Consider the following 24,848-nt stretch of genomic DNA (forward strand, 5'->3'; position numbering starts at 1 on the left):
CTCTGCCCCTCCCCCACTTGCACTCTTTCTCTTGCTCTCTCAAAAATAAACATTAAAAAAAGGTATATATGTATATTTATAATTTTCTTCAGGGGTAAGTTTTTTGGCACATGATTTCAAAGTTGAATCTTTAGATGATTTGTTTGTGAGAAGTTAAGGCTGTTTGCCTTAAGTCTCTAGTTATTAACTCTTCTGAGAAAAAATAGTACATTGGGTTAAAAGGGTTTCTTGAAATATCCTCTGGACTGTTATAAGTCTTTGACAAATGTGGGCAGTTCCTTGATCATATAGCCATTTCTGATTTTTGAACCTCGAACAGCCAACAATGCTGGGTTGATTTTTATATCAGTCTCGGATTCTAAGAGCCTCAGTTTTACCTGCTCCAGTCACCCCCAGCTCTTCTCCCATTTTTTTTCTTTCCTTTTATGTCATTAAGACATTATGTAAAGGGGACTCACTGCCCTTCTTTTTCCCATTCACCTACTATCTCTCTGTGATCTTTCTCCTACATCAGTGATTTTCAACCTCAGCTGCATTTGAGAATCACCTGGGGATCTTTGAAAAACACCTGTGTCTAGGTCCCATCCTAAAATAATTAGGTTAGAATCTCTAGATATGGGGCCTAGGCATCCATATTTTTTAAGGCTCTCAGGAGGCTACAGTATACAGTTAGGGCTGAGAACCACTGTCTTAGAGAAATGAGTTATCAACTATTTTAGAATTGACTTCTAGACCTATTTCTACCTTCTCCTCCGTGGGAAGATTACCAAGTAGAGTTTGCTCCCTGGAAGCTCCATATAAAAGGGAGTGCTGTCTAGTTGGGCTCAAAGAGAACAGTTGGTTTCTAAGACAAGGGCATCATTATTTAACAAACTGTGCTTAGCTAGGATTTCCTCCTCTCTTTCATATAAATGAATGTGGTTTCTTTAATGTTTCCAACTCCCACCTGTTTTTCTAGTTTCCAGTGGACCCTGGTTAACCTATTTTAAAGTTTTCAGGAATTTGCAAAAAGAGATGGTGCTATTTCAGGTCATTGCATGAGACTTGAACACTGAGACACTTAAATGTACCGTCTTTCTTTTGTGCAACCCAACCTGATACACTAATGAGACCTGCCATATTCTGACATTAAGCTAGTGGTTCTCAAAGTGTGGCCTCCAGATCAGCAGCATCAGCATCACCTAGGAACTTGGAAATGCAGGTTCTTGGGCCCACCACAGACATTGAATCAGAATCTCTGGACCCAGCATTCAATGTTATAATAAGGCCTCCAGGTAATTCTGCAAGCTGAAATTTAAGAACTGCTTAAGTCATTTGCTAAGACTGGAATTCCTCTGGTAACAGATTGGGAGTCAAAAATAAAAATTCTCATACCACCTTGGCTTCAGAATCCTGACAAGAGTGGGAAAAGATGAACAGCCATCTCATGGTGGTATCTGTTGAAATGGAATGAAGACCCTAGCCCCTTGAGTGTTCTAGACTTGCCACAAATCCTCGTTGCCGTGTAGCTTCCTGTGAGGGCAAGGGCACCAACCTCCCTCCTGGATAACCTTAATGAAGGATCTGCTCAGGTGCACAGAGGATGCCAGATGTTCATTCTGGGGCATATATTGTGTTCAAAGGACTTGTGTTTAGGTTGGATTCTTATTGTTTTGTGATCTTTTTTCCCTTGTTTGTTTTGGTCTTTTGGGAATGTTCTTAGATTTAAGACTAGCATCAGACAGGGGAGTAGTTGTAGTGACTCATCCACCGACAGACGTGGGACATGTGGGAGAAAGATAAGATTAAAATGTGCTGGGTGTAATCAGTGTGGAGGGTGAGTGACGCGAAGGGGAAAGTGATGCAGCTTTCATGATGAGGTCAGAGGAGACGCCGTGGTGGTGAGGAGATGGCGTCCATCTTGGCTCAGGGTCCTAAAAAGGTGCACAGCCTCTCCCACAAGGTGAAGCCAGGTAAAGATCAAAACAAGTTACTTGTGCTGTCAGTATCATTGGATTCTGTAGTCCATTAAGCTGGGCCTCATGATCATCCATATCAAACATAGCTGATGGCTTTAGGAATATAAATAGTGCAAAGAAGAGTGGGTTGCCCAGACTTGGAGGTTCATTTCAGGACCTCTTAGCAGCTGCTTCAGAATGCTGCCTGAGATTCATAAATACTCTTATATCTGACACATTAAAAAAACAACAACACAGGATTAGTTTGGATTACAAATTCTTCTGCTGTTAGTAGCATACCTTTTCCTTCATGAAGCTCTGTCAGAGGCAAAAGGGCTTGCTTGGGTACTGAGCTGCAGAGGCGTGGTGATCTGTTTCTTCCTGGGAATGGGGAGGCCAGACAAGTTACTTTTCTCAGATTCGCCAAGATTCTTGAGAATGATCAGGAAGGCAGGTTCAGATGTTGAGACATCAGAATGTTCACGCAGTGGTGGAGAAAGCTACATCGAGATACTTCTGTCTGGGGCCAGAGTTTGGAGGAGTGTCCTAAAAGTGCCATGAGCACTGTAAGCAGCATTTAAAGTTGGACTCCAGGAGATTACTAGGGACTTCTAAGATCAGAAGTCAGTCAGAGACAGCTGGTGGGATGCTTCCCAAAGCTGCCACTGCTCACAGATGAAATGTGTAAATGTCTTCATTCACTTCCATTTTGTTTTTCCAAAAGGATGGGCCACTGCTTGAATGTTTTGGGCATGGGAAAGAAGGGTATCTTGAAAAAATTCTGCAAGGATGCATTTGCAGAGGAGTAAAGTATCTTAAGGAAGAGTCAGGCTCATAAGAAAAAGCCTGCCTGGCAGCAGTCTTAGAAGTCTTGGCTCCCAGCCCAAGGATGAGAGGGATCTGAGTCCTTAGCTCCTGTGGCCCAGATCTGAAGATGGTAACAAGGGACATCTGTCTGGTTGACCCCTCTTTCAAAATCCCTTCTAGGAGGCTGTAGAGGAGGCCTTTGGTTTTGAGGAGAAGGTCCCTCTGTTCCCTGACTTCTGCATGCTGCTGAGCTGGGGAGAGTTGATGATGCTGGAAAGCTCTTATCCCCTCTCTCCGAAAAGGGCAAAAACCATTATATCTTCATCCTGCTTTGGTGCAAATGAGAGATATATGCAGTCTCAGCCTTAAGGTTTACCCATCATTTTCATGGCTGTAACTAAAAGCTACTATTATTTGGCATATATTATGTACCAAATACTGCTAAGAGTAGTATGCATATTAGCTCTTCCTCTTTACAGATGAGGAAACTGAGGTACAGGAATATTAAGTGACTTGGCTAAAGCCATACAGTTGGCAAGTGATAGAGTTGAGATACCTGCGTCAGTATGTCTCTGCTTTGACTAAACTCTGAAATCAATAATTTATCTACTTTAGGGATTTTGATTTTATAATACTGCCTGAGACCTCACTGGACTGTTCCATACTTACCACGTCTCTCATTTGGGTTTAAGAGTAGAGAAAGGAGGGGAGTTTGCATGATCTTCTGTTAAAATTAAGACAGATGTGTTCTGGGGCGCCTGGGTGGCTCAGTCGGTTAAGCGGCCGACTTCGGCCCAGGTCATGATCTCGCAGTCTGTGAGTTTGAGCCCGCGTCGGGCTCTGTGCTGACAGCTCAGAGCCTGGAGCCTGTTTCAGATTCTGTGTCTCCCTCTCTCTGACCCTCCCCCGTTCATGCTTTGTCTCTCTCTGTCTCAAAAATAAATAAACGCTAAAAAAAAAAATTTTTTTTTTAAAAAAAGACTGATGTGTTCTGCCTGGCCTGTCACTCTTTCAGAGCCCATAAAGAACGGGCTTGAGTGTGAAGTTGTAGACAAGCATTCATATTGAACACAACAGGCTTTTATTTTATTATTATTTTTTTAAAGATTTGCACTCCTGTGAAGTGTAATTATTCTTAGGGATGGGACTCTGCAAACTGCCTATTTTCTCCAGGTTACAAAGCAGATACAAGTGATATTCCAAGAAGGGCGACCCAAGTCATATTTTGCAAATTGAGAAATGAGACACAGATGCTCTGACTTGAACTGCATCTAAACTTCCCTGTGACCACTGCTTTTTTTCTCTCCCTCTCCCCTGGGCAAGTGGAAGCAGCCCAGTTGTGTTCCACCACTTGGTGAATAGCTACATCTTTGTGGCCTGGCTTCGGAAGCCAGTGGATCATTTAGGTCTAGCTTTCATTCTTTTCTTGGGTCTTTTTCACACTCAGGCCCAGGATATTGTGTGTGTTGGTTTAAGAAGATGAACTGAAGTGAAAAGGTGTTGAATTATGGAAGCATCAGGAGGAGGATAAGTTGTAGAGGACATGGGTGAATACTTGATTGGCAAAGAGGGATCTAGGAACATGGGTGATGGCCCAGTAAAAATACCTTGGCTGAAGCTGGATTGTGATGACATATTAGGAGCAATGGCTGGGTTTAGGACAATTTAGCTATTATGTAACTTCTTCAAAGAACATTATCAAACAGCACATACATACTCTCAGATGATATCGTTAATAAACACATTTTCTGATTAAAATGTAAACAATTTGCTTTTAGTCTCTGCCATGGAACCATTGAGACTCCTTTGGGGAGAAAAGTGAACCACAGCAGTTCTTATTCTGGAAAGAAAAAGGAAAGCAAAGTTATTTGTGGTTCTGGAATGGTAAAAATGTAATAATGTTTTATGCTTTGATAGTGTCTTTCAGGGAGTTTAGAATTCTGAATAATTTTTTCTTTGTCAAAGTGGGAGAGGCATTCTTTCTGTAAACCCAATCTCACAAGGTCCCTGGTGCTTGAGGGGCCAAAGAAAGAGAGGAGAAGAGAAGGAAACTGTATGTGCCATCCTTTCCTCACTGTCACCTTGTCATGAAAAATGATCTGCGACTTGCCAAGACTTTGTTGAAAGAACTTGGTTGTCTGGTATTTCTCATCTGCATGAAAAATAAAGTGCTTCCATTTTTTTCTGAGATTAATGATAAAGATAAAAGTTTCTCAATACTTTAAAATATAGGCTGCGCTGTCTCTAAGAAAAAGCTTCCTAAGAGCAATTGAGGCTATTTTTTGAATATTTATTATACAAACAGAGTTTTCAATGTCCTATAGAGACAAAATACTTTCCTTGCACTTTTAACCCCCATGGGAAAAAGGAGAAATCAGCCTTCTTTGTGGGTTTGGTATATAGGCCATTTATTTACTAGCTGCTTAAGCAAGTGCCTACTAGCTTCTTCTGGATTAAAGATAGGGACTATCCTAAACATCTTGTTTTCCAGATGTAGGGAGCAGGCCCAGCAGGCTTGTGACTTCCCTAGAAGTAGTGAGTGTACATGAAGGTGAAGCCATGTGCTAAGTCCAAGATTCCCAGCTCTGTGTTCTAGCGGGAGACAGCTAGCTCTTCATCCAAGAAGTTGCATGGAGACCTTTATACCTTGTAAGAACTCAGAAACATCTCTTTCTCAGTCATTGATTAATATTTTTAAAAGAAGTTGGGGTTTTTTAAATGAAAATTTTGCATTCTGCATGTAAAGAGAAATGTCCTGAAAGACCTGAAAGAAAATAAAGGAGCTGTTTGTAAGGTAATGCATTTACCCTATTTAATTTAATACCTTTCAGTTAGGTTTTTGTCATGTAGATGTGAGTGCCTCTTCTAGAAGAGGGTAAGGGGTGAGGTTCTTTGTTTTTTGAGGAGACTGTTTTCAGGACAGACTTGAAGTTTGGTTTCTCCTGTATGTCAGGGACTCAGCTTTCCAAATCTGACCCAGAAAAAATAGTGCAGTAGGTCCATCCATTGTTACTCACTACCTGCATTAGGTGTAACTGGCCTCACTCCCGACTCTCAGTACCCAGACCACCCTTCCTGGCAGTCCCACTTTATATACCTAACATTCCCCTGTCCATCTCACCTGGGCCTTGTTCCATGAGGGATTTTCCAGGGGAAGGACTGATATGAGAAACAAATTAATGCTAAATTGATGATGGAACCTCTGAGTTCCAGAACTAAAGGGCCTTCGTTGTCATCTGGTTTACCCGTTTATTTTCTGGATGAGGAGATTAAGGATGAGAGATGTAAAGGAGCTTAGCTGAAAAGTGCATAGTGAGGCCACTCTTAGTTTTGAACTGCCTAGTGGTCACCCTAGTCACCACCACTTTTATGGAGGATGGCCTGCCCAGCTGCCTCATGGGGGTTTGTGAACATGCCCGTACCTGCCTGGACATGTTCCTCACTTCAAATACCACTACATTATTCCCCAGGGAGGAACAAAGCTTTTTATTTCACCATGGCCAGTGTGGAGGCATTCTATGGAAATATACCTGTGAGAGACTTTCTCAGGTGGCCAAATGTTGTCTTCTAAATCTCCAGACATTGAAGAATGATTGATTGGTGGCAGTCCTATAATCCAGAGTCCAAGAATAAGTGACTTTGTGCCAGAGGAATGGGCACAGTTAGCTGGATCAATGGTTTTAATTATCAGCAGTTTGCTGCAAAAGAAATTTGCAGTTCTGCCAGTCTTGATGCTAGACAGCTCATACCTTAAATGTGTTTGGTAGACTTGGATGTCTTTTATTGGGAATTAAGTCCCCAAAACAGTTTTCTATAACTATTAAAGTCTGATTGATATGCTTAGCTCTTTTGATGGCATTGAAGAAATTTGGTAGTCTTTGGAAGGAGCCATTTCTTTGGCACTGAGAGCAAAAATGCCACTTCTAGTTGAAAGGTTTGTGGCAGATGGGATTTCTAATGCTGTGGTGTATATGTCCTTTACAGGTGAAATAACAATATGGCAAGTTATCTGAGTCAAACTCCTGTAAACACATTTTTTTTTTTTAATAGCAAAGTGGTTGGATGTTCTGGTCCTTCAACAGTGTATTGGTAGCAATGTTGCTGGCTTTTATAGCCTGGGCCAGGGTCTAGGTCTAACCTCAGGGTCCTCATGATGTACTTCTTTGGGGACAGGGCATAGGAGTGTGCTGCCTGGGCCATAGCCATGATTATTTATTCATCTGATTTATCCTTCTGCTTTCATTTAGCAAATGTATTGAAGTATTGAAGATCAAGATGGATGTGGAAGTAGGCATTGCCTTTGATGAGTTAGTTTATAGTGTGGTACACGACAGGAATGTACACATAGAAATGTGCAGCATTTCTTGGGAGACAGCATTAAGGAAGGCCTCTATGGGCCCAGAATCTACCTTGCCTGGGAAGAAGGGAAGTCTTGCTGAGCCATGTGTCCTGGCACATATTTCTGCCCATCCTTCACTGTTTTCACTTCTGATAGTGAAATTTCTGTCAGTATAGTATGTTGTTGGAGTTCATTTTCTTTTGTTGATAAAAGTATTACAGTAATCAAAGAATTCCTTGCAGAACTTTTGCAACCCTCAAGGAAAAGTGATAAAACACAGACCCTGCCTGATAAATTGCAGGGTACAGGGAGGGGAGGGAGTTGTCCTTCCTTTCACTTTGGCTTTGCTGTTTGTTTGTGTAACTGTGAAAGAATACTGAGTCTGCTTTTTGTAAAGGAGATAACTTGGCTCATCCCTAACATGCAGAGTGTTGGGTGAATTAATGAGTGGAAGGCACGTAATAATATGTGGTACTTATGTAGTCTTTTGATGATTTCACCTAAAATCTTGCCATCTGGAAACTTGCATTTACTAGGATGCAGAGCCAATTTTGGATGATACTGAGTCCAATGTGTATTTAAAGTGGTTTAGATTTTCATTTGGCTAAAATTTAGGAGGTTATGGACTAATAGAATAATAATAATGATTGCTTTTCCTAAGGAGACTTGAATAGCCTCAGAAGCACTCTAATGGAGATAAAAGGCAGGAATCTTATTCTGTTTCCTAGCCCTGAAATTGAAACATGGTAGCCTGCTCTAGAGCTGGTCCTAGAGCTGCCTGTTTTGAAATGAGAAGTTGAATTCACAATCTATGGCTTTGGCTCTTGCTTTGCTACCAAGCATTGCTGACTGTAAAGTCTCTAAGCCACAAAGAATCTTTGTCATCTTAATTTTCCAGCTGGAGAGCAGAGGTTTCCCACCTGGAATTTAAATTCTGCTGAAGATGCCTAAATCCAAGCCTGATAAGATTGCAAAGCTGGTTGGGGCTCACAGGCCCCTTGACTTGGGGAACAGATGCTGACTGTTGAGTTTGGAGCTCAGTTGGCAGTGTCCATAGTTCCTTTGCTGTCTAGGGGGCCCCTGTGCACTTCCTCAGCACTTCAGTAGAATGAGGCTGGGCTCTTCTTCCCAAGACAGCTGAGAGCCTCTGCAAGGTGTGTCCCATGCTTTCCTACAATTTAGAGATGCCTTTTACCTCCCATTAGAGTGCTTCTAAGGCTATTCAGGGTACCTTAGGAAAAGTGATCATAATTGTTATTCTATTAGTCTACAGTCTCAAAGATTTTAGCCAAATGAATATCTAAACCGCTTTAAATACACTTTGGATTCAGTATCATCCAAAATTGGCTTCCATAGAGTGATGGAGTGTGCTGCTCCAGGCATCTGTGCCCTTCATTCTGGCTGCTGTCCTGACACATCCTTCAAGGTGCATGGGGGAGAGGTGAGGAGCACAGGCCTAGTTCTGCTTCTACCTTGTTCCCATACCACATTCTTAGCAGGTTCTGTGCTTTTTCACTGCCTCTAAAAATCATCACAGATCTGCCATTCCTGGATAGACCCAAACCTATGGAAAAGCAAAGACCATCTTCCCCTAAAAATGTTAATTTCAAATTGATGTTTGTTTATGCTCCTTCACTGTGGCAACTTACACAAATTTATTCTGTATAAAAGGATGAACCTGAGGGTAAAGGACAGTGTAGTGCTTGATAGGTGCTACAGTCAGACCACAGACTCTGCTCTCGAGTTTCATAGCAGCTGAAGCAAAAAGGGATATAAGATCAGCTTCCAAATTTATAATTGCTTTTAATAAAAACAGATCAGTTTCACAGAAGAACCATGACTTTTTCTGTTACTGAAAAGCTTTTTCTCTTAGGACATACTAAACAGAACACTGATCTAATGGATGACATTCTCATATTTGAAATTTGGTTCTCTAGAGTAATGAGCCAGTCCATTTGAGCATTCGTCCCTCAGTGGTTTATTTCTCTCTATCCAGCCTTGTAAATTCTTTTTTGACATACTAGGTGATTGGTTGAGTGTGTATGGCTCCAGACTTCGGAAGTAACTGGGACTTACATATGAAGCAATATGGATGAAGTTCTTTGGGAAAGTTCTCAGAGTTACACATGGAGAAAACCAAGGCAGGTGGGAAGACTGAGGAATCAGGAGAGATGGGTCGAAGGCAAAAGTCTTAGTATAAGGAATTGCCTGTCCCAAGAAGAAATAGCAGAGACTCAGCGGAAGGGGCTGGGGTTGAGGGGAATGCCAGGGAGCTGATGTGTAGTTGGTGCTCAGCACAAGTGCACTAGCATAGTCTAGCCTCCAGCAGGACTCAGGTGTGAGACAAGACTGGTTCTCAGGGAAGGGGCTAGGGAGTCAACATTTATTGAGCACCATCCTCACAGTAAACCTGAGGGTAAATCTTTTTTTGAGTTGCTGAGGAAGCTGAGGCTCAGAGTTGGGTCTGGCCCCTGATTGGTTCGGCAGGGGTCTGGTGTGCCCAGTGGATCAAGCTCACCCGGGTTCTGAGGGGCAGAGTAAATACAGACCCAGACTGCCCACCCCACCTTCTCCTTCCTCCTCCTTCCTCCTCCTCCTTCCTCCTCCTCCCTCCTCCTCCCTCCTCCTCCTCCCTCCTCCTCCTCCCTCCTCCTCCTCCCTCCTCCTCCTCCCTCCTCCTCCTCCCTCCTCCTCCTCCCTCCTCCTCCCTCCTCCTCCTCCTCCTCCTTCCTCCTCCTTCCTCCTCCTCCTCCCTCCTCCTCCTCCTCCTCCTCCTCCTCCCTCCTCCTCCTCCCTCCTCCTCCTTCCTCCTCCTTCCTCCTCCTCCCTCCTCCTCCTCCTCCTCCTCCTCCTCCTCCCTCCTCCTCCTCCTCCTCCTCCTCCTCCTCCCTCCTCCTCCTCCCTCCTCCTCCTTCCTCCTCCTTCCTCCTCCTCCTCCTTCCTCCTCCTCCCTCCTCCTCCCTCCTTCTCCTCCTCCTCCTCCTCCTCCCTCCTCCTCCTCCCTCCTCCTCCTTCCTCCTCCTTCCTCCTCCTCCTCCCCCTCCTCCTCCTCCCTCCTCCTCCTCCCTCCTCCTCCCCCCTCCTCCTCCCTCCTCCTTCCTCCTCCTCCTTCCTCCTCCTCCTCCTTCCTTCTCCTCCTCCTTCCTCCTCCTCCCTCCTCCTCCCTCCTCCTTCCTCCTCCTCCCTCCTCCTCCCTCCTCCTTCCTCCTCCTCCTTCCTCCTCCTCCTCCTTCCTTCTCCTCCTCCTTCCTCCTCCTCCCTCCTCCTCCTTCCTCCTCCTCCCTCCTCCTCCTTCCTCCTCCTCCTCCTCCTTCCTCCTCCTCCTCCTTCCTCCTCCTCCTCCCTCCTCCTCCTCCTCCCTCCTCCTCCTCCCTCCTCCTCCTCCTTCCTCCTCCTCCTCCCTCCTCCTCCTCCTCCTCCCTCCTCCTCCTCCCTCCTCCTCCTCCCTCCTCCTCCTCCTCCCTCCTCCTCCTCCCTCCTCCTCCTCCCTCCTCCTCCTCCCTCCTCCTCCTCCCTCCTCCTCCTCCTCCCTCCTCCTCCTCCCTCCTCCTCCTCCTCCCTCCTCCTCCTCCCTCCTCCTCCTCCCTCCTCCTCCTCCTCTCTCCTCCTCCTCCCTCCTCCTCCTCCTCCTCCCTCCTCCTCCTCCTCCTCTCTCCTCCTCCTCCTCCTCTCTCCTCCTCCTCCTCCTCCCTCCTCCTCTTCCTCCCTCCTCCTCCTCCTCCCTCCTTCTCCTCCCTCCTCCTCCTCCTCCTCCTCCTCCTCCTCCTCCTGCTGCTGCTGCTGCTGCTGCTGCTGCTGCCAGAGGTCTCTATCACTTAGGATAGTTACTCAGGGCTGAAGCTTCTCCTTGGGCAGAATTGGTCCCCAAACTGTTCAAGGGAGTGGAGTGAGGTGGTTCCATTGAGGGCCATTAGATGTAGGGATTGGTGGGAATGCGTGTCAGGCAGCACTAGGAAATTTGTGTGCCCACCTGTGGTGCGTATATTTTGCTACTTCATAGAAACATGTATATACAGTGTATGTGTGTGTATATGTGTATACACACACACACACACACACACACACACACACACACACACACACGATTCCTCAGTTTGCCTTTGAAGTGAACGCTGTGGCCCAGTGCTGCCCTTGTTTTTTCTCCCCTCCATTTTAGGCCAGTCCACGTTCCTGCAAACAGACAAGGCATTGTTTAAAGTACAATGTACTCTGCTGCTTTTGCATTGTCATCAGAAACCCTTGACAAAATGTTTAATTTCTCTCCGAGATTATCTGCGCTTAGTCGACTTGCCTAATGGTGCATTTGGTTCTGAAACCTGGAACTTTTGCCCACCTGTGTTGCATTAAGTCTGTCATAGGACACAAATACCTTTATAGAAAAATTAAGGATTCCTGCATTTTGAGATGACTCAGACCAGTATTTCCAAACTAGTAACGTTAACTAGGACACACGCCGGAGAAGGGCTTCCTCTCCCGCCCCTGCAGCCTGTTGCTGGTGCCATCTTTCTCAGACCTCCTATGCAGTAAAAAGAAGGGACCTGCCTCCTCAATGTAGGGTTCCATCTTACAATGGAGACTATTTAAGGCAACCTTAACATAGTTAAAGCTCTAATTGTTGTGATGATCTAACCAGTTGCATTCCTTGTGACCTCATTTAAGAACATGTTTTGATAAATTCAACAAAGGTAGAGATGATAGGTGTGAGTTGTTTTTTGAGTAAATTACTTTTGAGCTATACTTTAATATATTTTGAAAGTTCAGTTCATGTTTCTTTTCTGCATTTGGGCTTATTCTTTTGGTGGTATGCTGATTCATTTGCATGGACCATTACCTGGATATAACAGTATTACTTTTTTAAGCTAAACTATATGAAAAATTAAGATTTAACAAAAAGATATAAGCTAAGGTCGCTGTACAATCATTTCTTTAATGAGCTGTTACATTTTAAAGAATCAGAGTGTAGAAATTCAGTTATAGTCAACTTTACAAGAATATATTTGTTATACAAAATGAGATATATGTGTATAGACGCACAACAACTTCCTCTTTCTGGTCAGAACTGCTTCTGTTTTCTATCTGTGTATTCCTTAGTCCCTCACCCTCACCCCAGAGATGCAGGATAAGAAGAAACTTAGAATATCAAGACACACTGAGACTGCCTTTGTCGTGAGTCAAGATGCAGTGTCCTGCTAGCTGGGAAACCATGGTGTGGGCCTCTCAGAATATAGTAGGTTGGAGAAACAGAGAAAATACAGCTTGACTGGGTCCTGCCCTCACACTCAAAACCTCAGCAGGATGCTTTCGGCTCTGCTGGGATTATTTTCTGCAACTAGGCAAAAAAAAAAAAAAAAAAAAAAAAACAAAAACCAAGAAAGAAAGAACGAACACAGTTTGTTCTGGTGGGACTGGAAAATGGAAAAACTTGAAGGAATATTTAAACAGTTTTTGATGGAAAGTAATGATAGTATCTTAGTTCCTTAGCATTTATTAAGTAAACATAATGTTGTAGGTTCTGCAGTAGAACATTTAAAAATTGACATTCCTGAGGCTATTTTCTAAGACAGGAAAGTCAAACCTGTTTTTGGTCTGGCAGAGTTGGAGTAGTTTGATGCAAATGTGTCTTGAGAAAAATGGACGGCTTCTAAGTGGCTGTGTGCTATTCCTGTGGACCATTCCACATGTAGCTGTTTTCCATGTTCCAGCTTTACTTAACTTTTTCAGAAAATTATTGTTTTTGAAAAAAAAAAATCTAACTGGTAGAAATACAGGCTGTATTTAAACTGGACTTTGTAATTTTTCCTGGTCACACGCAGCCCACATTTTGGAGCTTCATGACGTAAGTGCCCCCTGACTGGGAGTCGAGAGTCTTGACTGACCAGGCCTTGGCTGCCCCGGGGCCATACAGACGCCTGCATAACCCGGATCCTTGTTTACTTCCTCTTCAAGTGCTGGGGACATTTAGTACTAAGAGGGACCGTGCGCCTTCCACAAGCGCTGCCGCCAGCGTTCTCTCAGCCCTGCCATTCCTGACTGTCTTGGAAAGTGCCTCATCCGTGAGGCAGGCTTTTGTTCTTCGAGTGCAGCCATCCGTCCTTCTCCAGATTCCAGTGAGGACCTGCAGGCCCACTCCCCTGCACTCTGGCAGCAGAAACTCAGTTTTAACTGCTATTAACTTTAAGAGCAAGAGGAGGAATCAGGCAGGGGGTGGCTCTTGCTAGAGCCGGGTGGCTGGCTCTACTGCACCAGATTCTGTGACTAATATTTGGGAAAGCGGTGCTCTGTTTAGACACTTATGGGAAATTTAAGGGGCTTTTGGATTATACAGTGTTGCCTAATGCGGACTCTAAGACACAGCCTTCTAATTGTGAGTAAAAAAACTTTCATACTGAATATTAGGCTGAAGTGATCCTTTGCAATTTCGTGAAAAATCAAAAGGACATTGCCTGGAAAGAAACTATTGTAAAATGAAGTGGCAATTTTTTTTCCCAAGGAAACTTTTCACCTTCTAGAGATTTATTCTTAATCAAAGGATGTCATGTTCTGTACAGTGTCATAATAAAAACTCTTAAGCATTGGTATTCAGACAACAACAGGCACAGATGTGTAAAGTTAAATATGAAGACTGCAACTCATTGATAGGATTTAATTTCTGTGTGTGTTTTTGTTTTAGAGCGGGAGCCCGCAGCAGGGGAGAGGGGCAGAGGGACGGGGTGAAAGAATCCCAAGCAGGCTCCATGCTCATGCTCAGAGTGAAGCCTGTTGTGGGGCTGGATCTCATGACCCTGGGATCTTGACCTGAGCCACCCTGACCATCAAGAGTCTAAAACTCAACAGACTGAGCCACCCAGGCACCCTAGTGCTTTTCTTTTTTGAGGGATAATACTCAAATTAGAGGAAAAGAAAGAGGTAATGGATAGACAAAATAAAAGTACTTAAAGACTGTAACAGCCAAGAATTATGAATGGAGAATTGAGACTGATGTTTCTGTCAGAATTTTGGATGCCATGTTCATAAATTATATTATGGTTCAAAAAATACACAACTTTTCTCCTTTTAGTCTTGGGATGATTGCTTTTTTATGAGACTCCTGTTAAAGCTTTCAGACTGGAGGGTACATTACAGCTCATTCTAGGTCAGCTGCCTCATTTGATAGAAAAAGAAAACTGAGGCCTAGAACTTGGTGGTAGGCTCAGCACACCCAGCTGGTTAGTTAGGCAGTGTGGACAGGAAGTAGTCTTCTCAGTCCAGGCCTTTTCGTTTAGAAGATGCTGCTGCCTGCCTTTGTGACTGTTATAAAGACCTGCTTCGTCATGGGTAGGGCAGCGGGGGCCGAGGGTACAGAGATTTCCTTTGCTTCTAAGGATTAGAGTTTTTCATTTCACAGGTGTGGCTGGGACTCACTGGGAGATCTTGAGAAACTTTTTTTTTTTTTTTAAGTTTATTTATTTTGAGAGAGAGCACGCATGGGCAAGTGCATGAGCAGGGGAGGGGCAGAGAGAGAGAGAGAGAGAGAGAGAGAGAGAGAGAGAGAGAGAGAATTCTAAGCAGGTTCCACACTGTCAGCGCAGAGCCCTACACAGGGCTCAGGCTCATGAACTGCAAGATCATTCATTGCCTGAGCTGAAATCAAGTCAATGCTTAACCGACTGAGCCAGTTTCCAGGTGCCCTGAGAAACTCTGTTTTTAGCTTTGTACCCAACAATTGGATAAGAGTGGTCCGTTAACATTCAGAGTATAACCATGTCTGTGATAGGCAGCTATCCTAAAGCTAAGTACCATGTGAGAGATGTACATTATATCTGTTAGGACAGTGTTTCCCAAATTGTATTCCCTTGAAAATAATAGTAGTCTTCATGGTTTAGGTTAGGTTAAACAAAATTTAAATCAGAACCATATTAAATTATAGTCCTTAAGTTCACTTTTTGGTCAGACTTTCAGGAAGTAGCACATGAAAATTTACTTGGAGAGTTTCCTCATAGTTCTTCAGTAGTTTGGAATGACATCTTGAGCTGGCAGTAAACAAAAATGTCAGGTTATTGTTTTTCTTTCCATTGAACAAGTTATTGTATAGGGAGGTGAAACAAAACAAAACTTCGTGTTCCTGAAGCCAAAGGTTTTGTGGTCTGCACTTCATATAGTTTATGGGTTCCAGTTACCTTGAGAAAAAGAAATAATGGTGTTCTTAAAAAGTTTTATGTATGTGTTTTAAAGTCAGTCATTGCTGCTTTTTTGTTTTATTTTTTATTTTATTTTTAATATAATTTATTATCAAGTTGGCTAACATACAGTGTATACAGGGTGCTCCTGGTTTTGGGGGTAGATTCCCAGGATTCATTGCTTACATATGACACCCAGTGCTCATCCCAATGCTGTCTTTTTGTTTTAAAAAAAAGTTTGGAAAATTGTGTTATATTGATACAAAGGGAATACTATTCAACAATAAAGAGAAACCATTGATATAAAACATCGATGAATCTCAGAAACATGCAGAAGAGTACAAACTATTTGTTCCCATTTATATGAAGTTCTAGAAAAGGCCCAACTAACCCATGGTGACAGCAGATCAGTGATTGCCAGGGGCTGTGAGTTGAGAGGAGATTGACTGCAATAAGGGAACTCTCTAGAGAGATGAAAATGTTCTATATCATTATTGTGGTGGTTACACTGGTGTATACATTTGCCAAAATTCATCTAACAGTATGCTTAAAATGGGTGCATTTTTTGATGTTAAATTATACTTCAGTAAAGTTGATTTATGAAGAAAAGTCAGGAAAGGCTATGGTTGGGGATTTCTTGAAGAACAGATAATACATTTTGGCCAGTTTTTTTTTTTTTTTATAGCACTGAGCACTGAAAGCCAGGCCCTTTGCTTTCATGTTTCTTCAGCTATCTTTTTATTCATGATTACACAAGAGTCTTAACACCTTTCTCTTTTGCCTACCCCATCCTTTCATGCTTTGAGCAATAGAAATTCTTTTCTTTGAGGAAGAAAAGAAGTCCTTGTTAGTAGCAAGCAAGAATGAACTTTAAATTCACCTGAAATTATTTTTCAAGTAGGAGGTTCCATAAACATTGCTCGCCTTTTGGAATGGAAGTGTGTGGGAAAAGGGTGTATGTTCCTCAGATAATTGTGCTGTGGTTCCTCACACTTGTGTAAGCTTCTGTGTGAATGCTAAAAGTGTCATGAATTGTGCTTCTGGCATTTGTCTGCCACAGCTGGGGCTTCAGGTTGCACATTTGTTGTGGTGTCAGAGTCTGAGAAGCATTTGTTGAGAGGCTGTGCAGTAGTCATTCAGTGGGTAAGCAGGGGGATGAGGGGTCTCCGTGCTTTCACTGGCCTCCAGTCTTTAATCTCAATCTTGACACCATTAGAAACTTGAGAGGGCCTTTCTCTAGTGTATCCTCAGAGAAATGTGTGAATGCTTGGGAAAGTATAATTTAGTGGGTTATTTGAACATGTAGGTATCAGGAATATTGTTGAGTGTTTTTAAAGTTCAAGTCTTCCGTGTACGGTCAAGGTTAACCTCTAAGAAAGAACTAGCATGTTCTTAATGGATCATGTTAGCTGGATTTGGTCCAAGTGTTTTTTTTCTTAGAAGGGAGGATTACACTTTATAGTAACAAGATGTTCCTTTATTTCCTAGTTTATCAAAAGATGTTGATTGTGAAATAGGGTGTGCAGATATTTTAGATCTTACTGTTTTTAAATAGATGAGCTTGAGAGACTGAGTAAAGGTTGTGCCAGAAGGTTAACTGTGCCTGAGGAAAGCTAAATAATTGGGGGGTGGGGAGGGAAAAGTAAATATTTTTTTCCTTTGCTATGTATTTCTTTTGGACATCTTTAGGTTTTGTGTTTTGTTTGTGTTAACTTGGACTTTTCTTAAAACTGCTAAAGCAGAGAGAGGAGAGATGGCACAAAGCTGTATGTGGATATTCTTCCCTCTTGTTTTTCCCCCTCCTAAAACGGTTGTTGGCAAATTAATTTCAAAAGTAGGGGGCTGGGAAGGGGCAGCTTGAGATACTTAGATTGATTTCAGCTGTGTTTTTTACAAAACGACAACAGGTAAAGTTTGCAAAGCTTCAGGGAAGAAAAGAGAGTCCCCGTTCTCTTTTTTCTTCTCAGGGGAGTTGTAGAATATCAGAAGCATGTTTCATACTCCTAAGGTTTAAATGCCAAATGAAGAAAACAAAGCTGTCAAGTTACTGGAATTTTGGTTCTTTATTGACAGAATAAAGGTATGAAATGGCCTCATGGATTGTAGTAGCATCATCCATGTTCCCCAAAGGTTTCTGTGAGGCAAGACGCATCCAGTTACTTCCTTTCCTCCTTCCCCACATCAGTCCCATTTCCCTCTTTGCGCTTGCCTCCATCTCTGGCCCTCTTCTTCTTTTGGCTTTTTGCCATACTGTTTTTGAATTACTGCTTTCTAAACTCCCAAGAATGTAGATGGCACATCCGAACCCTGCCTCCTTGGTGGTGGCCCCTGGCTTCTGTGCCCCCTTGAGTCCCTTGGGCCTCTGGGTCTGGCATGGCATGTCCCAGTGACTCAGCCAGTGTAGGAGTTCAGGACAGCCCAGCCTCTCATCCCCAAATCTGGCTTTGTTGAATCTGGCAGAGCTCCAGCTCTTTCCAAACGCCTGCCCTATGCAGTGAGAGAAGAATGGGCTTCACCTGAGGAGTTTTGTGGGCAGCTCTCTTCCTTTGTGTGCTCCTGGAAGCCATTTCAGAACCTGTATGAGTGGTCTGTAGTGGCAGGGAAAGGATGTAATTTTTGGTGGAGACCTTTGTGATCCAAGATATCTTCACAGTGGTTCCCCAGACAGCACTAGCAAGAACTGAGAGTTCAGTTTATCCTCCCGATATCTTAATGTCGTACTCAAGGAGAGATTTTTTGGGGGGTGGGGGTGTGACTTCCACCCATCCCACTCACCCATCCCTCAGGCAGCTGGGTTTTGTAAACTCTTGTCAAGCCACAAGTTCTTGAGGCCAAAAGCCTCCTGCTTATTTTTTGTTGAGTTTATAGAGGTGTGCATATATAGTGTTTCTAGGTAGTGATGTGGAATGCAAATAGAGTTTTCAGGAATACTGAAAATACTTCTGGAGAAGGAGGTAAAGTGAAAATGCTTTCTTTTTTAAGATTCTATTTATTTTTTAAAAAATGCTTATTTTTGACAGAGAGAGAAAGTATGTGTGACCAGGGAGGGGCAGAGAGAGAGGGAGACAGGTTCTGAAGCAGGCTCTGTGCTGGCAGCCGATGTGGGGCTAAACTCATGAATCGTAATATCATGGCCTGACCCAAAGTCAGATGCTTAACTGACTGAGCCGCCCAGGTACTCCCTAAGATTTTATTTTTAAGTAATCTCTACATCCCAACGTGGGGCTCAACTGAAAACCCCAAGATCAGAACCCACTGACTGAGCCAGCCAGGCACCCCAAAAATACTTTTAATTGTAACTCACCTCTCAAACTCTTCTACTTAAAGCTGAATTTAGCAATATAGAAAAACTTTGGGCTTATTATGTTGAATTAATTTCCCAGGTATGGCCATTGTATGAGTAACAATGTAAGTTTTTGTTATTAAAAAACTCAATACAGGCTATTGGGTACAGGGGACCCTTTTGCCCTTTTATTATTTGATGTTCTCTCTGCCTTAGAAATATGCTTTTTTTGGAGGAAAGGCAAGTTTGTTCATACAATTCCCAAAGGTTGGTTATTTACTCTAGAAAAGAATTTAAAAAAAGTTTTTTTTTAACATTTACTCATTTTTGAGAGTGAGAGAGACAGAGCATGAGCGGGGAGGGGCAGAAAGAGAGGGAGACACAGAATCCGAAACAGGCTCCAGGCTTTGAGCTGTCAGCATAGAGCCTGATGCGGGGCTTGAACTCACGGAGTGCGAGATCATGACCTGAGCTGAAGTCGGACGCTTAACCAACTGAGCCACCCAGGCAGGCGCCTCTACTCTAGAAAATTAACAAAAATGGAAACTTTATAGAATCTTCCTTCTTAATGTCTCTTATTCCTAAGACTTAGGGTAAAACCTACTTTTCTGTTTGTAGCAATTGCTGTCTAAGGGAGCTTTTTGCATGCACATGAAATAGTGACCTCTGTAAGACCACATGATATGAGGGACCTGCTGGTGTTAACAGGCCAAGTCACCATTGTACCTTATTAGTGATAAGCTTCATATTTCTGCTGGAAATTGGTTTTGCATTAATGAGCCAAGTATAGAACATTTTGATATTCTAGTAAAATAAATATTTTAATCGTGATAGCCCTGTTCCCCATCATTCTGTCAGACCCTGTCTAGACTTTGTTTCCTTCCTCCTGTCCTTGTTGTATAAACTTATCCTTATTTTTTTCTTCCTAAAATGTTCACTTACTTTGAAGAATGCCCCCCAAACTTATAATCTGTCAGTATGTATTATTTTACCATAAAGATCAAAAGCGTGATTTTTTTTTAATTTTTCCTCTCCATTCAATTATCCCTTAGCATTAAAAGCACTTTTGTAATACCACGTTTGCTATTTGCTATTTTGAGGAATAATTGACCCCTTTGAAAAAGTTTTACTGCCCATCTCAGAAAAATGTGGTTACATAAGACATTTTGCATCTGATTTGCATACGATTTCAGAGGTTTAAGGACCCTCTAAATCCCATCCTTGGCTCCTGGTTAATATTCTAAGGGGCTCCTGGTAGCTCCAGTTAAGTGTCTGACTCTTGATTTTGGTTCAGGTCATGACCTCAGGGTCGTGAGCTCAAGCACCGAGTTGGACTCTGCACTGGGTGTGGAGCCTGCTTAAGATTCTTTCTCTCTGCCTCTACTGCTCACACACACACTCTCTCTAAAAAATTAAAATAAAATAAAATAAGATAAATACTGTAATTAGGAAAATCGCTCAAATAAAAGTAGTAATGCGGACTCAGAGATATATGGGGAAAATGTCCAGATTACTTAAAAAGTTACAGGTTGGGGCACCTGGGTGGCTCAGTCAGTTAAGCGTCCGACTTTGGCTCAGAGTATGATCTCACGGTCCGTGGGTTCGAGCCCCACGTCGGGCTCTGTGCTGACCGCTCAGAGCCTGGAGCCTGCTTCAGATTCTGTGTCTCCCTCTCTCTCTGACCCTCCCCCGTTCATGCTCTGTCTCTCTGTCTCAAAAATAAGTATTAAAAAAAAAAAAGTTACAGGTTGTTGAAGGATGAACATCTCAAGTATCTTCTGTAAGCAGGGAAGGAAAATGTTTGCGAAGGAGTGGGAAAGTTTAGACAGGAAATGGACATCAGAGATAGGAGCACTGAGAAGGGATGTTTAGGGGAAAGAGAGAGGTAAATGTGCACCTGTTCATAGGCAAAATTGTAGGAAGTTTGGGAGGAGAATCTAGAACCCTTAGACTGTTTCCACATTTTATTTAAAAAGAGATCTGTCGTTCAGTGAGTTTAGAAAATACTTAATATGCTATTGCCCTTTAGGGGCTTCAAGACATGTATCTGCAGGTTGAAGTTCCCGAGAAGCCCTGCAGTAAAAAACAGAACAAACAAACAAACAAACAAACAAAAAAACCTGTTTTACATAGTTGAACCCAGCATATCCCAAACAGCTTTGGGTCCAAATGTTTTGTTTTATTTTGTTTTCTTTAATGCAGAAAATAGTTATCAGCAGAACACACTTTGAGAAGTGAAATGCTTGGACTAGATAAAGTAGTCCTTTCTGACTTTTTAGAATCTGAGGTGTGCATGATGTCCTGAACGGCAATAAGCAGAGAGAATCCCAAAGGACTGGAGAGAAAATTTCGCTCTGGAGGTGGCAGCAGCTAAGTGAGCCATGCAGTTGTGCCTTCACTTGCCCCAGAGGAGGGAGTGCTGGAATGTGGATGATGCTGTTGGGCTATGTTGAGAGCTGTGTTGGGCTTTGTGTAGCTCAGAGGTTGTATAAGTTCTTACTGTGGCTACATGAGGAAGAGAGGCAGACTGGAGACTGTTTGGTTGAGCCATTAGAAACAGTGTCACCCTAGAGGTTCACTCTTTCAACTTCTTTGTCCCCATTAATCCAGAAGCCCCCCAGGCTGATAATAGGTAATGGGGCTTAAGCATAAAAAAATTGGTTGTGATTCTGAATGTGGAAGGCATTTTTCTTTTTAGCTGTGAGGATGGTCATTTAAGAAAAATTGCTTTCTTTATTAAACAAAATCCTTGTGCTGTCTTTAATTGGATCAGGACATCTCTGAGCTGCCTTGTGGTGTTCATACCCATTCTAGATAATGACTTTGTGAAATAAGGGACTCCGTGGGCTAAATTTAAGCTAGCAGTGCAGGGCAAAGGGATACTTTGATACCATTATGCATTGTTATCAGTCCCCTGAGCCCAGCATTCTCTTGGTTAGATACTCCATGTTTAATATGTTTCAAGGAATTTTTTTTTACACAGATATTCTGTAGTATTAATAGGCTTTGGTGGCTCATACTGTAGACCTTTATGTGGCTGAGTCCAGCCGCAGCATGTGCAGTAGGCAGAGAGCTATTTCAGGAACAAACCTGTTTCCTCTAATTTTTAATAAGCACTTAGGTCTGCCTGACTCTTCAGATGTATCACAGAGCCCATCACATGCCACCTACTAGAGTACTAAAGAGGTCCTAAAATTAGAATTTATGTTTTGGTTTTTTTAAGTTAGTGATTCTTCTTCCTTTGCTGAAACTACTTATAGTCAGCCATATTTGTTAAATAATCTCTTCTAAGTCTGCAAATTCTAAGATGGAATTTTTGAACATTCTAATCAAGCAAGAAAAAATTTTAACAAAAAACATAATTCCCCTCATGGAGTTTTGAGGTTCCCAATTATGTGGTGGGGCATATATTTTCCTTTAAGGATCCAATTCCCATGCAGTTCATAACATACCATATTGTACATGTATGTATATTACATATACAAATCCTATTGCATAATCTACTGGAATCCTTGCCTTCTTCCTCTTGACCCTCCCTTCTTCTATCTCTCCCAATTTAGGGAGGGAAAAACCCCTGTGCTTCTCTCAGTCTGAAGTCATCTTTCAGCCCCAGAATTGTGTTCTTCAGACTTTCTTCATCTTTACTTGAGTCACCTCAGTTCCAGAGGAGGAATGGATTGATTGGCTGAATTCTGCTGACTTGTTGCTACCCAGCTCTGCTGATACGGACGTTCGTAGGGTGGGGATGACAGGGGATTACCAAGCACTTGCTGAGTGATAAACTGAACTGAGGCAACCACAAGCAGGATGTGCACAAAAGAGCCACTGGGACACACTGACCCATTGCTCTGAACCAGCTGTCTGTGCTGGTGCCTGCTGGGAAACAGGGCAGGAATCAGGAGCTTTCTCTCGAACAAGTTAAGTACAACATGAGTCAGAAGCATAATTCCAAAAGGTTTTGGGGCTGTCCAGATTTGGTGGTAGGAGCAGGGAGGGAGAAGTGTCACACATTCTGTGGTGATTGACTTACTGGAAATTCACCATCATGGAAACAGAAATTTAGGGAAAGAATTCTTAATATGTTCTGGGAAGGCTCCCATTCATGGAATTGGTTTGGCAGACAAATGGCTTCCAGGAATGCCAACAAGAATTATATAGCAAGATGCAGATGGTTGATAGTCTCTTTTCCTGTTACTGCAACCTGGTGGTGGTTGGAGATTTCGACTTAGGGCAGGAGCCCTCTGTCTTCACACATGACCCTCCACCTCCTTCACTTTTGGCTTCTGATGACCAGGAAGGAATTTCTCAAATTCTCATCTGTGCATGTTCTTTATCCCATTTCTTTTTCGATGTAATTAATAAAAAGATTGCTAGTAATTGTTATATAAGAAACTTGAGGTGCAATCTGAGTTCATTAGAAACTTGGATGAGTGCTGTTTGCTCATTGCTAGATTAGAATGACTATTAATGCAAGTTGCTTTATTCCCTGTTTTCCTTCTTCCTTTTCCCCTGTTGTTATTCTAGGTAATAAGTAAATGACTCTTCTGAACTGAAACAGATACAGGAGTGTTCTTTAAAAACATAACCTTTTTTAATGGGGATTTTCTCTTTAGGCAGGGAAATCTTATATAAAAGAGAAAAATATAATCCTTCTAGGTGTACTAACTTTGTTGCTTATTCTGGGACCAAAAATAAATTAATTTCTATACTGTATGCTCTCAGCTATGCCTAGGATAGTGTGTGTATATGTCTGTGTGTATGTGCGCATATTACAGCCATAGTTTGTGGATTTACATTTTGAACACAATTATCTCTTATTTGAATGGTGTTCGGTAGTCAATAGTCAAGCACCATAAATAGTTTACGATTATAGACTTCTCATAATGACCTTTCACCCAATATGTTCCATCCTCTGGAACTCAATGGGAATGTTATACTTTCTCAGAGATGCTTCTGGTCTTTTTCTTCATCATCTGCCACAAAAGACTTTCCCAAGTTTGATGTCCCAACCTTTTATTGCAGTTCAGTGCATTTACTTTTCTAGAATCCTTCTCATTTTCCTTAAAAAAAAAAAAAAAAAGCAAAAAACCCCCACTTAGTACATTAAAATCTGACTCACAGACTTAGAAATGCTTTAGAATAGATATATTGAGAAGTAAGCCCACTCTACATCCATTATGTACAGTTGTTTCTGTTAAGGGCTATCCCATTTCTTCAGACAGATTCCAACGTCTTTCCATCTCATTTATTCTTGACTGTCGATGTAGATTGTTCCATTTCACTTTTCAATTCAGAATAGAATACAGATATTACAGGTATTCTATAGAATAGAATGTAGCCAAATTCCAACATTGGGTGGCCAGTTCTTTCCTTCCACGTGAATCTGAATCAGCCTTCTGTTTGGGCAAGATTTGAGTTACTGGTCAGCACAACTTGCCCCTAGGTATTCCTGTGTTTTCAAGACTTTTGAGGGGTAAGCCATTCACTTATTTACTTTATTTTTTATTGAGATATAATTGACATATAACATTGTATTAGTTTTAGGCATACAACATAATGACTTAATATGTGTAGATTGCAAAATGATTACTGCGGTAAGTTTAGTTAACATCCATCACTACACATAGTTACATTTGTTTTTTCCTTTAAGTCATTCACTTCAAGAGTACTGTCAAAACCTAGTTGTGTTACCTGGGAAGACCAGTTAACACAAGTTGGTGTTCCATAGATAAAAGCCTTTAAAATTTATTTCCTTTTATTATTAGGGTATCTGTGTTCATTGAGAAAAATTTGAAAACTACAAATTGCAAAAATGAAGGAAATAAAAATCACCTATAATTCTGCAGCTTATTGTGAACATTTCTTTGTGCTTATTTCTTGGTTTGGTTGACTGGGATTATGTATTATACCTATAGCTTTAACACCTGGTTTTCTCCTTTAAGCCTCAAGAACTTGCTAGTTTGATATCTTGACTAATTTTCATAAGGGAGGAGGGATTATAGAGACTTTTCAATGTCACTAAATAATTGTTAATGATTTCATTTTTAAAATTTAAATGTCTGGGCGCCTAGGTGTCTTAGTCAGTTAAACGTCCAACTTTGGCTCAGGTCATGATCTCGCCATTCGTGAGTTTGAGACCTGCGTCGGGCTCTATACTGACAGCTTAGAGCCTTGAGCCTGCTTCAGATTCTGTGTCTCCCTCTCTCTCTGCCCCTCTCTCACTCACGCTCTGTCTCTGTCTCAAAAATAAACATTAAAAAAATAAAAATTAAATTTAAATGTCTTATTTTGAGATAATTGTAAATTTACATACAGTTGTAAGAAAG

At 42.2% G+C, this 24,848-nt stretch overlaps 1 protein-coding gene across 2 annotated transcripts in view; it reads left to right on the forward strand.

Moving 5' to 3' along the window:
• The window catches only part of FOXO3 (forkhead box O3), a 125,939-nt gene that overhangs the window by 16,074 nt on the left and 85,017 nt on the right, over positions 1-24,848 (forward strand). The gene's annotated exons all lie outside the window — the stretch shown is intronic.

The sequence above is a fragment of the Panthera tigris genome, chromosome B2 (genome assembly GCF_018350195.1).
Source record: "Panthera tigris isolate Pti1 chromosome B2, P.tigris_Pti1_mat1.1, whole genome shotgun sequence".
NCBI lineage: Eukaryota > Metazoa > Chordata > Mammalia > Carnivora > Felidae > Panthera > Panthera tigris.